The sequence below is a fragment of the Antechinus flavipes genome, chromosome 2, assembly GCF_016432865.1.
Source record: "Antechinus flavipes isolate AdamAnt ecotype Samford, QLD, Australia chromosome 2, AdamAnt_v2, whole genome shotgun sequence".
NCBI classification, from domain to species: Eukaryota; Metazoa; Chordata; class Mammalia; order Dasyuromorphia; family Dasyuridae; genus Antechinus; species Antechinus flavipes.
In genome coordinates this window covers 60,534,995-60,551,535 of record NC_067399.1, presented here as the reverse complement: position 1 = coordinate 60,551,535, position 16,541 = coordinate 60,534,995, and the positions used below count along the sequence as shown (strand labels likewise).

The 16,541-nt window shown below is 40.1% G+C and overlaps 1 protein-coding gene across 1 annotated transcript in view; it reads right to left on the bottom strand.

Annotated features, from left to right (window-relative positions):
* Window positions 1-11,434, bottom strand: part of GFOD2 (glucose-fructose oxidoreductase domain containing 2) — a 65,065-nt gene extending 53,631 nt beyond the window's left edge. The window contains exon 1 of the mRNA XM_051974983.1: window positions 7,627-11,434. The gene's annotated coding sequence lies outside the window, so the exon portion shown is untranslated. The remainder of the gene's footprint in view (window positions 1-7,626) is intronic.
* Window positions 11,435-16,541: the final 5,107 nt, after the last annotated feature.

Genomic DNA, 16,541 nt, shown 5'->3' with positions numbered 1-16,541 from the left:
AAAAGTCAAAGAATGAACAAAATTCTACTAATCTAGATACTCTGACTCCAAATCATGTTCTTTAAACAAGTTAGGGAATAAAGTGCTGGCCTGAAGTCATGAAGGAATGAGTTCAAATCAACTCTCAGACAACTAAATGTAATCAGGAGTTAGTTAACCAATGAAATGTTTTCCTCATGATGCTCCACATGCTGAGGACTCTCAATCTAGCCTCCACAATCATCACTACTACATGTAGTGAGTTGTAACTTAAGCCTATAATGTGTCTTTTCATTGCTGTCTGGGTCAAATATAAAATTTCTCCTTCCTATGAGATCATGGTATTCCATGATTTTCAACCATAGAAATACCACTGACATCCACATAACAGAAAAAGACTTAGGGGAATGTTTATTGATTAAACTATGGAAAGTGCCTAAAGATGAAAACATGAATCCACTGAAGTACTGACATACTGTATTTTTATATTCTCTAAAACATTTTTCCCATTGCAATTCTCATATTCAACAAATGTACATTAAATACTTATGATATAAAATGCATTGATTCCAAATGTAGAGTTAGACTCCCTAAAATATGTGCAACATTAAAGACTTTAGAATAATTTAGATACAATGGGTTTAAATGTTTATTCAGTTCTTTTGTTTCCTGACATCTGCTTTACAACTTCCAATATCAGGAGTAACAAATCAGGTGATCTGTTGTAAACCTATTTCACTTTCACTGCTATCTTGAAACTAGGAAATGTGTTTAGTGAAAGTTGATAAGACCATTTACTCTACAAATTCTCTATTAATTTTACTAGTTCTCTGCTTCCTAATTTCCATGTGGTCTTTCTTATCAAACACTGTCAATGATTTTATTACAGTCTAAGCTTGACTATTTGAACTAACTGTCCTAGACTAAGAAATGTTAATTATCTGTCAGAAGTACATGGCAATTGGAGAAACTTTAACAATCCTGACTAAATAAATCTTCCATATTATTTGTTCTAAAGAGAAAATCTTTTTTTTTTTTTTAAATTTTAATAGCCTTTTACTTACAGGTTATATGTATGGGTAACTTTACAGCATTGACAATTGCCAAACCTCTGAAGAGAAAATCTCAATAAATGCACATGGCTCCACAAATGTACCTACTGTTATCCCAAACTTAAACTAGCAAAACTTTGCTACAAGTTCCTTCTTAGAAGGGTCTTTATTCAGTGTTTGATTAGGAGGGAATGAGTTGGGTTTTAGTTCTAGCTTTGCTATTAGCTGTGTGATCTCAGGAAATCATTGAAATAATTCCTTTACATTTATGTAGCACTTTTTGGTTTATAATACATAAATTTCACAATAATCTTGTAAGGTACAGAGTGCTGCAAATATTTTTACATTGCATCTTACAGATGAGGAAACTTGAGACTCAGAGAGATTAAATAAACCAAGGCCTCCCAAATTACAAGTCAAGCTCCTTTTCTGACAAAGGGTTAAAGTCATGGGGCCCTTCAGCTCTCTAATGAAGGAGTTTCCAGTTCAGTCCTAAATCTTCAAAGCAAGGTACCTAATGGCCCAGAGTTCTATTGTACATGTGCCTTTGTGTCTCACTGTCTTGCCTCCTTGGTTTTGTATGATCTGGGCCAAAAAGCAAATTAATTTCTATGTATAATATAGCAAAGTTTGAGAAAATGTTCTCATAAATCCAGTTAATAATGTTGACTCAGAGAAACAACCAAAACTTACCAAATCCCCCCTTGCCTTGGGTTCTCCCTCACAATGATTGCCTTTCAATGTTCTATCTCATCTCTCAATAAATATATGCAGAAAGGCTTTCATTTTTGCTTAGTAAAGCTGACAATTATATATTATTACAATTATGCATCCCTTATGTACTACATCTTATATATGAAATCACAATATTATAAAATAACTCAAAGGAACTACTAATGATTTCAAATATATGGCTCATTTACAGTGAATGGGGATACAGAATCTTAGATTGAAAACTAGAAGAAAACCTATCAGCTAGCTGACCCAACCATTTTGCAATAAGGAAAATAAGAAATTATTTATCCAAGGCTCCACAGGGAAAAAGTAGTATAGGCAAAAGTAGAATCCAGGTTATCATAGTTCTATTATATATCAATCCTATAAAGCTAATGATGACTTTTATCCTGATATTTAATGACTATTAAAATTTTTTTTCTAACTTCTTTGCTCACATTTAAGCTTTTGTTAAGTCTTTTGTACTTAGGATTATATGCATAATGTGCAGACATACATACACATATGTAAAGAGTAGCAGAGGCAAAGAAAATTTGAAGAAAACTTTAGAAAGTCAATTAAATTAGTTCAATCCAAAAAACACTGGAAGAGACAAAAAAAGGGAAACATCTTTCACCAGTTCTATATGAAGTCATCACATTTGGCCTTTAATATCACAATCTTTATGTGTAGCTACATAGGGAAATAGAAATGGCTCTCAAAAACTAGAGATGGGAAGAACAGCTCATCCTAGACTAAGGCTGCATAAAAGAAGAAATGACATAATTTTGAGGAAATGATTTTTGTATATCTGAAAAAAGATTGACAAACAGTTGACAGAACACAACATATGTTATTATGCTAAGAAAAAAGTAATTGAGAAAAGAATAAAAGCTACTAAATTGTGTACCTATTTTTTCATCTCTTTTAAAAATCTTTTAAAAATCAGTACCTATGTGTGTTTCACTGATTCTCATGCAAAATCCAGAGGTCCAGAGGAAGCTCATACATTAGGCAGACATTCTGGGAAGATTTATAAGGGGAATACAGACAAGAGTCATACAAAATGAGAAAGCATGGAAGTAACATGATCTGGATTATTGTCCATGTTAATGAGATCACAGATCTGGAAAAATATATAAAAAAAATTTTTTTTCTTAACATTCCTTTATCATCAATGGATGGGTCATTCCAATAACTATAAAAATAACAGTGCCTACTGAGGGGAATGGAAAGACCATGAGGAGGAACAAGACCGAATTTTAGTTTCAGTTTTATACCAATTCGTATCTTTGGACAAAGTCACACACACCCCAACCCACTCTATCTCATTTTCTTCATCTCAACATGAAGCTGTTGGCCCAGATCTTTTCTCAGATCTCTTCTAGTTATTAGCTGATGATAAAAGAATAAAAATTATTAAAATAGTAACTGTTAGCTTTCTTTTAAAATGACTGTACACTGCAAGTTCTAATCAATAATAGATATGTCAAATAATGTCAATATGTCAATAATGAGATATGTCAAATATTCTTAAATATTCATGGATCATGACCCCATATGAATCCAAAATCTAAGTATGGGGACTCCGAAAAACTTGGCAACAATAAAAAGATTCTTAATACTCTGTGTCCCACAGTATCAAATATTCCCCCATCTCATCCATCTCATTAGTATGCAAATTTCTTTGATCTTGGAATGGTAAAATTACATGTAGGCCAAAAATTGTTTTTAAATAAATTTATGACTTATTACTGGTAAATGTTTGATTTGCATCCTTATTTTATATACCTATAAACCTGGGGCCTCATAAAAATTTCTGAGTTGGAAGTGTTAGAAATTTAAGAAGCCTTGAGATTTGTATTCCCCTCCAAGACAAAACAAAGACTCTCTGAATCCATGTCAAAATTATACTCAAAGGGAATCAAACTGTGCATATCTTTTGAGGCAATACCACTACTAAGCCTGTATCCCAAAGAGATCATAAAAAAGGAAAACAGACCTCATGCACAAAAATATTTGTAATAGGTCTTTTTGTGGTGGCAAAGAATTGGAAATTGAGGGGATGTCTATCAATTGGGGAATAGCTGAACAAGTTGTAGTATGTGAATGTAATGGAATACTATAAGAAGTTAGAATATACAGAGAGAACTATACATATATAATAGATATATTCTATATTCTATTATATATTTATATAACTTATATTCTCTATATTATATATATATTTATATATTCTCTATATTATATATAATATGTTATAAATAGATAGAACTATAGGTTCTAGAAGAAATGATGAACAGAAAGACTTCTGAAAAACCTGGACAGACATGAACTGATGCTGAATGAAGTGAACAAAACCAGAAGAACACCTCACATAATAATAGCAACTTTGTGCAATGATCAACTATGACTGATTTAGTTCTTCTGAGCAATACAATTATCCAAGACAATTCCAAAACACTCATATTGGAAAATACTATTCACTTCCAGAGATTGAATTATGGAGTCTGAATGTAAATCAAAGCATGCTATTTTCACTTTATTTTTTGTTTTTTTGTGGTTTTCCCCTTCTGTTGTTTCTTCTTTCACAACATGACTAATATGGAAATATGTTTAACATGACTGCACATGCATAACATATCAGATTGCTTGACATCTTGGGAAGAAAGATTCAGAGGAAGGGAGGGAGAAAAAAATCTGGAACTCAAAATTTTATAAACTATCTTTACATGTAATTGGAAAAATAAAATACTATTTCCAAAGAATCCCTATCAAATTTTCCTAAAAGAGGGATGATGATGGTCTTAGCAATTTCAGTCAAGTTCACTGCAAGCCTACTTTAACAAAACCAAAATCTCTATGTCCCAGGACAAGAGCATAAACATTAAGATTAGAAACAGGTAAAGCATCAGATTACCTGGATTTACAATGGATGGGTTTACATATTTGCTTTAAAGCTATTTAAGTCTATGCTTCCCTAATGTCATCTAACTTATAAAGTCCTAGGAATGAAAGTTTTGAGAGAACTCTCTGTGACCATCCTTTAGACCACTGTCCCAAAGACTGGTTAGAATGGTCAGGCTAATTGTTCTTTCTGCAGCCCTGCCAAGGAGAATTTTCCTATAAGCACACTTCACAATGTAGGTGTAGCACCATAGAAATGGTGGATCTGAGATACATACATAGTTAGATAATTCCTGTTTTTCTATAATCATCTTTAAATTTCTAAGTAATTTTAGATTTTAGATACTTCATAATTGGAAATATTCCTGTTTTTCTTTAAACATCTTTAAATTTCTCTTAGCTTCCTCTCTTTGCCCCTGACTCATGATGATTATGTGGCAACTCTCAAGACTCTAAATTGCTAAGCAGTTACTGGAGGGAATTCTCTGTCAAGGGTGCTCCTTCCACCAATGAAATCATAGGTCTAGACCAAAAAATAGCAGCATATTGTAACTCAGTGCTTAACTTTTTAAGCACCTTACTTGCGCTATAATGTTTATGTATTTATATCTGATGGCTACAGGATGATTAATCTGCAATTTTGTGAATACCACTTGCTGTGGACTTCTCATGTTGCTTTCCTATGGGTATATCATCTTTCATTTGTTTCTCTAGTTCCACCTGCTCCCTTTAAAAAAAGCAAAAATAAGCCTGAAACACCAGAAGATGAGGATTTAAGCACTAATGAAATGTATTTAATAAGGTTCTTCCAAGTTGTCCAGTATTTCTTATTCTTGTGTAAAGTAGGGCTTTAACATTTTAGTCCATGAATAATCCCTGTCTGAGTATTGAATCATTCAAAAGTTATGTCAAATTACATTTTTTAAAAAGGTAAACTATCCTCATGAAGTTTCAGATTAATTACTTTTTTTTTTGCAAGTGTGTCCTATTTAAAAATCTTATCTATGTTTCTCATGCTAATAAAAAACCTCATATCCTTAAGGTACTGAAGGATTAATAATTCCTCTGAGAGCTGCTTTTGACATTTTGATAAAGCAAAGGTTTATAGTGGAAAGGGATGAAGGGCATCAATGAATCCAACTCCCTCCTTTCTAGGCCCAGACAAGTGAGGTGACAACATTGAAACACAGTTCTTCCAATTCCCCAAATCTCAGGCTTTTCCCAAAACATAATCTGAGGCAGTTCTGTGCAGGATCTAAAGCTCCAATTTCAACTTCACTGCCTTAGCAGAATTATGAAGTTAGTGAAATACAAAGTTCACCTAACAAAAAGTCAAAAGGTAGAGTGTTCCATTGATGATCATAAAAGCTTACAGTCTATTATGTGTCTCTGACCAAGCTGTTTCCTCCTCTGTAACATGACAGAGCCAAACTTCATGATTTCCAAGGTCCTTTCTGCTCATGGAAATACCTGTTGCCCAGGAATAAGAAGCTGTCATTCCTTAGTTTTTCTTGCTCCATTTTTCACAGTCAGTTCCACAATCATATCTTTCTAATGTAAGGTAATCACTTAAGTCACACACTATTAGAGGTAGGATGGGTTTTAGGAATCATCCAAGCCAGATCAAAGAAGCAAAAGTCAGAGTGTTGAAAAAAAGAACTGAGCCAAGAACTATGGATGGATTTCAGTTTTCTTCCCACCACCCCAAGCTGGGTCCTTCCAGGTTTAAGGTTCTAGGAGGTTCCCTACAGCACCCTTGCTGTTGTGTTCAGATTTCCAAAAGGCTCTTAATAGTCAAGAGTATATTCAGTGTGATGGGAACAGCCTTCAGGACAGCAGAAATCAGTCTCCTGGAGACTGAGCTAGCTCTGAAGGTTATCAGCAGTAGGACTAGAGATAAATCACTTATCTCTCAATCTGTTTCCTGGTCAGTAAAATAGCAATTACACTTGCAATCCCATCTACCTTTCTCAAAGTGACATGCAAACTAGAGCTGCTGTTACTTTTCCATGGTTGTTGTGACAAATGACAGAATGTTTGTAAAGTCAGCATAATGCCATTTTCTCTCTTCTTCGTTCCTCTCTCCTTCTTTTCTCTTCTCCTCTCTCTCCCCTTTTCTTTCTTCTCCCTCCCTTTTTTCTTCTTTCCTACCTCCTTTCGTTCTCTTTCTCCTCCTGCCTTTTTCACCCTCCTCTCTTCCTCCCTTTTTTCCTCTCTTTTCCTTCCTACCTCCCATCCTTCTTTTCCTTTTCTCTCCTCTCTTCCTCTTTTTTCCTTTATTCCTCCCTCTCTTCTACCTTTCTTTCCTTTTTTCTCCCTCCCCTTCTCCTTTCCTTCCTCTCCCTCTCTTCCTTCCTCATCTGAACCCAGCAAACAACTTGATGACAATCGGCAGCATTCAACAAAGGGCCGCTGCTCCGGTCCTTCATCAGTTTCCGATCACTCAGAGGATGTGACCACAGACAGAAGACCAGCGGTCAAGGATGTCTGGAAGGGAATTTCCCCCTCCCGAAGGGAAGGGGAGAAAGGGAGGAGGGGCGAGGAGTCCCCCAGACTTATAGCCTTGGGGGAGTCGGGGGAACAGGCCAGAACCCAAGTGAAGGCGGCAGTAGGGCAGGACACGAAGCTGCGAGTCTTGGGTTCGAATGAGGCCTCTGTCACTGCCCCCGATCGTGGGCCAGCCAACCGCAGCATCCCCAGTTTCCCCGTTAAAACGAGGGGGAGGGGAGGAACCTTGGGGCTCCTCGCCTCGGAACTCGGCTCCAGCCAAGATGCCAGGACGCAAAACTGGATGGGCTGCTGACCGTGATCGAGTTCGAGCCCCTTGTTTTACAGAACTGGAAACTGAGCCCCGAAGGCGGGTGATCACAGCGTCCCCGGCCCCGCCCCTTCCATCTCCTAGGTAACCGCCCCTTCTCCCTGAGGCCCCAGTCTGCCCCTCTCCCCGGCTGGGGCCGCCGCTCCCCGCTCTCACCTGGCGCGCGGGGCCCATTGAGGTGCGGCCCGAGCCTGCCGGCATCCTCTCCTCAGGCCGCGCCGGGAGTCCTGGGGCCAGGTACGGCCCAGCGCGGGGCCCGACGGCACCTGGAGCTCGGAGCGCGAGGACGTGGGCTGCGGGACCGAACGGCACAGGGAAGGAGCGAGCGAGGGCGAGGGCGCGCTGGGAGACGGCGGCAGCTTCGCGCGTGGCCGGGACTGCGGCCGTTTCTAAGGAACCAAGGGCTCAGGAAGGGGCGGGGGCAGAGAGGGACCGGGCCGGCGCCGCGGGAGAGCGCTCCTGCGCATGCCTGCCCTCGGGAGGCGGGGCGGCCCCGCCCCCACATTGCTTAGCTCTTAAAGGGCCCGTTCTGGACCTCCTGGACTCTTCAGTCCTTGAACCCTGGTGCAACCTTTAATACCTCCCGCCTTACCCTAGCTGGTGTGGGGAGGGGAGGAAAAGAGCGCTACTAGCATAGTCCGGGAGGTTGAGGTAGGGCGGAACCCGAGTTGCCCGGGAAACCGCCGATCGCGGGAGCCTGGAGACCTGGGGCTGCCCTTAGGGCGGCTCCTACTGCCCAGCCTCAGGCGGCGGACCTTCCTGGGCGGGCTGGGCCCCTGGGCTGTGCGAGAGCGCCCCCTGGCGGGAGGCCGTGGCTCTCCAGAATCCCAGGGAGGCATTGGTGCCCGTACCGATGCCCGGATCCTTCTTGCCCAGGCGCCGGGCCGGGCTTCTGAAATTGCCTGTCATTTTCTTCAAACTAGTCCCGATGTTTCTGAGTGTTCTGGTCCAGTTTGGTAAATGCGGCGCCGCCTCCCAGCCTGTGACATCCTCCGCACTCTCATCCGTGGGGCCGGGTCTTCAGACACATCCTGTCAGGCCGGCGCTCTGTGGCGGGCCAATGTTGAGTTTGGAGAGGAGACGGCCAGGACCTGGGCAGCGTGCTGCCCCGCGCCTCGCCTTTGCCGGCTGTCTCTAATCCATGCAAGGATATAGTCCAACAAATGCCTTTTTTTTTTTTTTTTTAAATTTCTGGCTGTGAGGACGCATTCAGAAGGCTTTGTTGTGCTTAGGTGGGGGGAAGACAACGTTGGTGCGGTCCCAAGACACAAGAGTAGTAAGGGGCGCTGACCGTGACGCTTCCCACTCCATCCAACTCTGTTTCCAAGGGCTTCCTGCCATGTCCGCGGTCCTAAAGCCACCCAGAACTACAAGCTTCTCCTCTTTGGGCGCATTGATGATGAGGGTTTAAATAAATGTTTTTTCTGGCCGCTTCAGGGTGGTGGAAGCATAGGCGCTTGAGAGTGGCCTGGCGGTTTCCCTTAAGTGGCCATCACGCTGTCACGAGCCCGTCATTCACTCCTTTTGGGAGCATATAACCTTGTTGACTGGATTCATTTTGACTGCAAAACCAACAGCAGCTTCATCGAAGCCATCCCAGAAAATGTGTATCACTAATCCGGCTTACATTTGCCTGTGTGGTTTCACCGGGGGCTGCTGTTTGGAAGGGATGCCCTTCTGAGTTCTCTTGCAACCCAAGGTGTTTGTCTTTCAGGTCTACGGGATTTCAAGTTGTTCATAAGCGTGCTCACATTGTTTTTGAACAAATGTGTCGGTGTTTTGGCCACAGGATGGGGTCCCAGGCTGCTATGGTGAGCAGGGTTCCGTAAAGCAGACAATTTTAGGGCACCCCAGGAGGTGAGCAGTGCAGCACCCAAAAAGGCTGCTCAAACCCCCAGAAGGCTGCCAGAGTCCACTGTTTTTTCAGTCCACTGAGAAGACGATCTTTTGACCTGGGTCACCTGTAGGCAGGGTTGTGACTGCAGTGTATGGGCACCTTCTGCTTCATCACTATTCGGTTGCCATCTTCTAACCAATGAGATGATTCAGACCAGTTCCAATGACCTTGTGATGGAGAGTGCCATCTACACCCAGAGAGAGGATTGTGGGAACTGAGTGTAGATTACAACATAGCATTCTCACCCTTTTTGTTGTTTGCTTGCATTTGGTTTTCTTTCTAATTTTTTTCCTTTTTGATTGTGATTTTTCTTAATTGTATAAACATGTGCATTATGTAGGACTTAACATTTTTACCATGTTTAACATATATTGGATTACTTGCGATCTAGGAATTGAGGTGGGGAGAAGGGGGGAATTGGAACACAGGGTTTTGAAGGGTTAATGTTGAAAAATTATCCATGCATACCTTCTGAAAATTAAAAAGGCTTCAAAATGTTCTAAATCACTATTGATCAGAAAAATGCAAATTAAGACAACTCTGAGGTACCACTACACACCCAAGATGATAGGAAAAGATAATGATAAATGTTGGAGGGGATGTGACAAAACTGGGACACGAATGCATTGTTGGTGGAGTTGTGAACTGATCTAACTGTTCTGGAGAGCAATATGGAACTATGATAGTTTTAAGCATACTATGTGACTTTTAAAGCCCTTCAGAACCTGGCTACTTCCTACCTTTCCAGTCTTATTCCTACAAACTCTTGAATACTTTGTGATCCAGTGACATTAAAAGCCCTTGTTTTTTGTCTCTCGCTGGTTGGTGGAGAATGTTTTCTTAATGTTAATTGTCATCCAAAATTAGCACAAGTGGCAGAAAATCAGTCTATACTCTTGTATCTTTGAGTATGTAATCAGCTTCAAACAAAAAGCTGTGCATCAATTCTCCTTCTACTTTAGTTTTGGTTTAAAACCTTTTTAAGTTAAATAGTTTACTGTCAGTGTGGGAACTGATCTTAATGATATTTTCATCTTTATTGAAGGCATCTGACAACATCAGAAAACATCATGCTAAAAAGTGTGGAAGCAAGCACACACCCTGCTTTACTTCTTTGGTAATTGGGAAAGTATGAGAACATTGTCCATTATTCAGGACCTGTGCAAGAATCATGAAAATGGAGTATGATACTGATGAACTTTTCTGGGCAACCAAATTTCACTGTGCTCTTCCATAAGCCCACATGACTGATTGTATCAAAGATCTTGGTCAGATAATGAACATTGTGTATAGATCTCTATTCTACTCCTAGAATTTCTTCTGTCATTGTCAAGCAACAAACATCATGACAACCATTTCTTGGCCACTTTCTAAAGCCACACTGACTCTCAGATAGATGACCATCTTCTAGGTCAAGGATCTGCTGATTAAGAAGGACTCCAGTAAGAATTTTGATGACACTAAGAAAAAAACCCTTGTGATTGTCACAGATTTCCTCTTCCTTTATAGAAATGGACAATGGAGCATCCTTGAACTCCTGGGAGAGACTCTCCTCTTGCCATATAACCCCAAGATTTTATTAAGTTCTTGTATGAGCAGTAGAACATCTGTCTTGTAAAAATCTCATCTGGAATAGAATCAGCATCAGGTACTTTGCCTTTTAAAAGATGCCTAATTGCATTCAAAATCTCTTCTTCATTTGTAAATTTGATTAGAGAGGGACTGAGTGCAACCTGAGGTATAAGGCCAGTGGCTTCAGCATTGGGTGATATTGGTCTGTTGAGAAAATTGTGGGTGTATTCAATCTTTTTATTCAATAGTATTTTATTTTTTTCCAATTGCATGTGAAGATAGTTTTCAACATTCCTTTCTGTAAGATTTTGAGTTTCAGATTTTCTTTTCTCCCTCCCTTCCTCCTTACCCCCTCTCCCCAAGGCAGCAAGCAATCCAATATAGGTTATACATCTACAATCATTTTAAATATGTTACCATATTAGTCATGTTGTGAAAATAAAATCAGAACAAAAGAGAAAAACCACAAGAAAAAAGCAAATAAACAAAAAAAATTGCTTTGATTTGCATTGTCTCTATAGTTTTCTCTTGGATGCAAATGGTATTTTCCCTCCCAAATCTATTGGAATTGTCTTAGATCAATATATTGCTGAGAAGAGGTAAGTCTATCTTACTTGATCATCACATAATCTTGCTGTTTCTGTGTACAATCTTCTGATTCTGCTCACTTCACTCAGCATCAGTTCAGATGTCAGCCCATCTTTCCAAGATCATGTACTTATGAATGATCTGTGTGGCACTTTTACTTCTGAGTAGTTGAGATGCACCAAAGGTCTTTGGTCCATAAATAAGCTGATATTTGGTTTATTATTATCAGCTTGGAATTGAATCTCATCTGCCTTCTTATTGAATTAATGGGACTTATATCTCTGTGTGAGGGATACTGAACCCTTTTCAGGACTGCTCAGCCACCTTTGGTTTCTATCACCCAGCTCTCTCACCTGGGGTTTCAAGAAACTACAGACAGCCAGTGCAACTGCTGTACCTAGGTAAAACCATGTTAGCAGATGGGCTAAACCAGAGTAACTAATAGGCCTCAAACTCATCATGGAATGGGGGGATTGACACCCCCAAGCATATAGTCACTTCCCCAACAGAATGGGCAGACTGAGTAATGAAGGCAGAGAAGCAGATGCCATGGAGCACTTTGAACTTGGTCAGACAAGGTCATCCACCAAATCCCAAGACATGGCCACTTGCCTTAATTTCTGTCTTATGACTGGAGTCTAATGATTCTAGAAGAGAGAGTCAGACCAATGGCTTTGCCCAGCTCTGAGTCACTTAAATTTACACGAGTCAAAAGACATTACCCATACTTATTTATTAATATTACTACTTCAGTATTTTGCCATTTTACTATTCAACTATTATTTTATTATTTTACTATATTACAATTTTTCCATTTCTCCTATCTCAATGTCTATGACAGCTGAGTGGAGGGAGGATGGCCTAGAACTGAGAAGAGACTTGAGATTGGGAGACAACTATTAGGCTATTGCAATAAGCTAGATGTAAGGCAATGATGCACAGAGTAGTGGCTGTGTGAGTGAAGAGAAAAGGATAAAAACTGCAAGATTGGACAATTATTAAATTGTCAGAGTGAGATTAAATCTACAAGATGAGAGGGAGGGATGACATCTATGTTGGGAGCCCAGGTTGATGATACTTTAGACAGTAGATAGATAGGAAGATGGTAGAGTTTGGAGGGAAAGATAATGTGCTCTGTTTTGGACTTGTTGGGTCTAAGAGACATTCTATTCAGATGTCCAATGGGGAGTTAGAAATGTGAGATTAGAGGTCAGGAGAGAGGTAAGGGCTGGTGAAATATGAAAATCTATGTGTGATGGTAGTTGAAACCATAAGGACTGATAAGATCATACTATGGGGGAGAAGAGAAGTCTCATGACAGAGGCTTGGGATGACCATTGTTACCACTCATTGTTGATGAAGATCTACAAAGAATACTGAGAAGAAATGGTCAGGCAGAGAGCATGTCATGAAAACCTGGAGAGAAAAGAGTATCAAATAGAGGATGAAGATGTCAAAGGCTGCATTGTCAAGGCTGATGAGAATGGCAGCATTCTTCTTCCTCACTGTGATCTCTAATCCCTCTGCCCTGCATCCTTACCAGCCCATTGCTGACTGCTCTCAATGGCTTAACTCCTGGAAGGTCACAAGAGCAACTCTTTGCATTGCAGCACAAAGCATTTTCTGCTATGACTCCTGAAGAAGTAAAAAAAGAAGAGGAAGTTTGGGAGGTAGAGGGATCTGCATGGGCTACATTCTCTTCCCTTCCCCATCCTAATCCCTTGGTGAACCAATTCAACTTTATATTGTTCTCTTCTCTTGAGTTTCTTGCCCCTTTAGTCTATTGAAGATCTTGCCTGGCCACACCCTAGCTTCTCTGCGTGTGTGTGCATGTGTGAGTGGTATATCCTTTTGCCAATCTAATAAAGCATACAAATTCCTCAAAATGATGTTTCTAAAAGTAAAAAATGAAAGACAAGGGATTAAACATGAAGGCAATTATACTGAAAGTTATTTATGTATACATTATATACATTTGTAGCATGTATACACACACACACACACACACACACACACACATATATATATATAAATTCATGGACCCCAAGTTAAGGATCCCCGCCCTAGAGCTTTTTTCCTTTCTTTCCAGTCCTTGAATTCATTCTACACTTTTGAGCTAGAGTAACAAAATTCCTTTAAATTCCTATCATATTTCTAAATCCATGTAAACTACCTGGGATCTTCCATTAGCAAGACAGATGTGGTTGGATGGGTTGATAATATTTGTCTTGCTTTCCCCTAGCATTGGGTCATCTTTTAAATGGAAGAGTAAAAATTTAGCTGAATGTATTTTGGATGATTTCAAAGGAAGATATCTCAGGACCTTAAATCAAAGAATCCTAGAGATAGTATTGTTTCCCAAACCACCAACTGTGTTTCTAACCTGGCCTCTGCAGCTATTACTGAGTGGAGCAATCCCAGTAAAGAAGGAGCCCATCTTCCTCAACATCACTGACATCAGCTCAGGACAAACTTCAACCAATGAGAGGATAAACCCAAGTGCCCCAAGGTCACTTAGCCCATCCTCCACAGCTAGTAATTATCCCAGGGAGCAATACTTGTGGAAATTAAATCTGGTGACTACTTCTGGTGATGATATAGCCCAAAGTACTACCAAAGCCTCACCAAAGTCCTCAGCAAATTATTCAATAAGAGAAACTGATGTGATTTTTTTCACCAGAAATGACATAACATCTAATATGCTGCTGTACGTTAAGTACCAAAATCCATCTGATTTGCGGCTGGAAGTTCATATATGTTCTCTTAACCCATTAGCATCTAAATTCCCCGAGAGGAGGAACTATCTTGCTTTTCTCTTCATATATCCGCAATGCTTTGCTGTAGTAAGTGCTTAATAAATGTTCATTCCTTCATTCATGATTCCTAGAATATGAAGAAGCATGGCAGAATGTGGTACCATTGACCAAAATGTGGCTGTTGGGAAGGAACAATGGTTTGGAAGGGAAGATGAATTCACGTGTGAATTCATTTATGATGAATTTTATAACATAAGTTTTATTGTAGCCAAAGGATGACAAGGATGGTTAAAGGCTTTGAAGTCATTCCATAAGAGGATTAGTTGAAGGAACTAAAAGATGATTAACCTAGAGAAGATTTAGGGAGGTCAGGACAATTATCTTCAAATGTCTGAATAATTAATATTGAGGAGTAATCAATAAACCAACAAATATTTATTAAGCACCAAAGTAAAATCTCTGCCCTCAAAGAACTCACATTCTAGGTATCTATGTTGAATAAGTATGAAATAATACTAGGCAATGAGGAGGGGACACTAGCTGGGGAAATCAGGGAAAATAGTCTAGAAGATGACATATGACAGAAAGAAACAAGATATTCTTAAAATAGGAGGTAGGAGGGAGTGCATTTAACCAGAGGACTGGCAAGTGCAAAGGCAGTAAGACAGAAAAGGAAGGGTTATATGTGAGGAACAGCAAGAAACAAAGGAAGGAAGAAGGAAGGAAAATGTCAGGAAGGGAGAAAAAGGAAGGGAACAAACAAGCATTTATTAAGTACTTACTGTATGCTAGGTACTGTGCTAATCATTTTATAAATATACTATTATATTGTACACAGTAACAAGATTATTATGTAATGATCAGCTATGACTGACTTAGCTCTTCTCAACAATGTGGTGATTTTCAAGGCAATTCTAATAGATTTGGGATGGAAACTACCATCCACATTCATAGAACTACGGAGACTGGAGACTGAAACATAGTATCTTCGCCTTCTGTTTTCTTTCTTGTGTTTTTTTTTTCCCCTTTTGTTTTGGTTTTTATTGCACAATATTATAAATATGGAAATATGTTTAAAAGGATTGCACATATTTAACCTATATCAGATTGCTTGCTGTCTTGGGGAAGGGAGAGGTAAGGACGAGAGGGAGAAAAATTCCACTCAAAAAATTCATTCAAAATCTTACAAAAAGAATGTTGAAAGCTAGCTTTACATATATTTGGAAAAAATAAGATACTAGTGAGAAAAAAAACCAAATATGCTATCATTTGATCCTCATAACAATCCTGAGAGGTAGGTACTATTGTCATATCCATTTTGCAGAGAAGGAAACTAAAGCTAAGATTAAATGATTTGCCTATCCTACATGGTCAGTGGGTGTCTGAGGCAAGAGCCAGCCCTCTATCCACCAAGGCCAATATAGCTAGACATAATATACAACAAGATTGAAGTTAGGAGGCCAGTGGTAAAGCTAAACACTTTCTAAATGATCCTAGAGATAATCGGGAGCAGAGGAGGGTCATGATCAAAATTATAAGGGAAATCACTGTGTGTGGAGGATGGGTTAGGGTGACAATTAAGGCAATGCTTTTCTCGAGCTCTTCCCCTCCACCCATTTAACACTGAAGTTGGCAGTCATGAGGTGCCCTTGCTTAGAATGGCCTGCAGGCCCACTTCCAGGGCTCTCAGAACCCTCTTCCTTCTTCCCCTGAAGTCCAGCCGCGGAAGCCGCTTTGTGCTGCCAGGGATGGAGCTTCTGGGGTGACCTTCCGCAAGTTCAGCCAGAGAGAACAGTGGGCCAGCTGCGGCCCGAAGGGGAAGCTCAGGAATGTGAAAGTCCTAGGGTGTGGAGGATTTTGCTGTGCACATGGCAGAACTCCCAGCACGCTGGATGGGCCAAGACACTCCCCAAGGGACCCCTGGAGTCAGCAGTGACATGGTCGGGCCTGTTCTGCATTTTTACTTCATTTTGGGTCGGCAGGGGCAGGAGAAGTGATCAGGGTTAAGAGACAGTCCCCTAGCTAGTAAGTGACTGAGGCTGGATTTGAACTCAGGCCCTCCTCCCTCCAGTGCTGGTGCTCTACATTGCATTACTCAATTGCCCCTCAAACCTGTTCTTTAGGAAAATCACTTTTTGAATCAAGGAACAGATGGATTGAAGCAGAGAGCCTTGTTAGGAGGCTATTAAAATAGTCTAGTCTAAGTGATGGGAGCCTGAATTAATTAGAGGTTATGAGAATGGAGAAAGAGGCGGGGT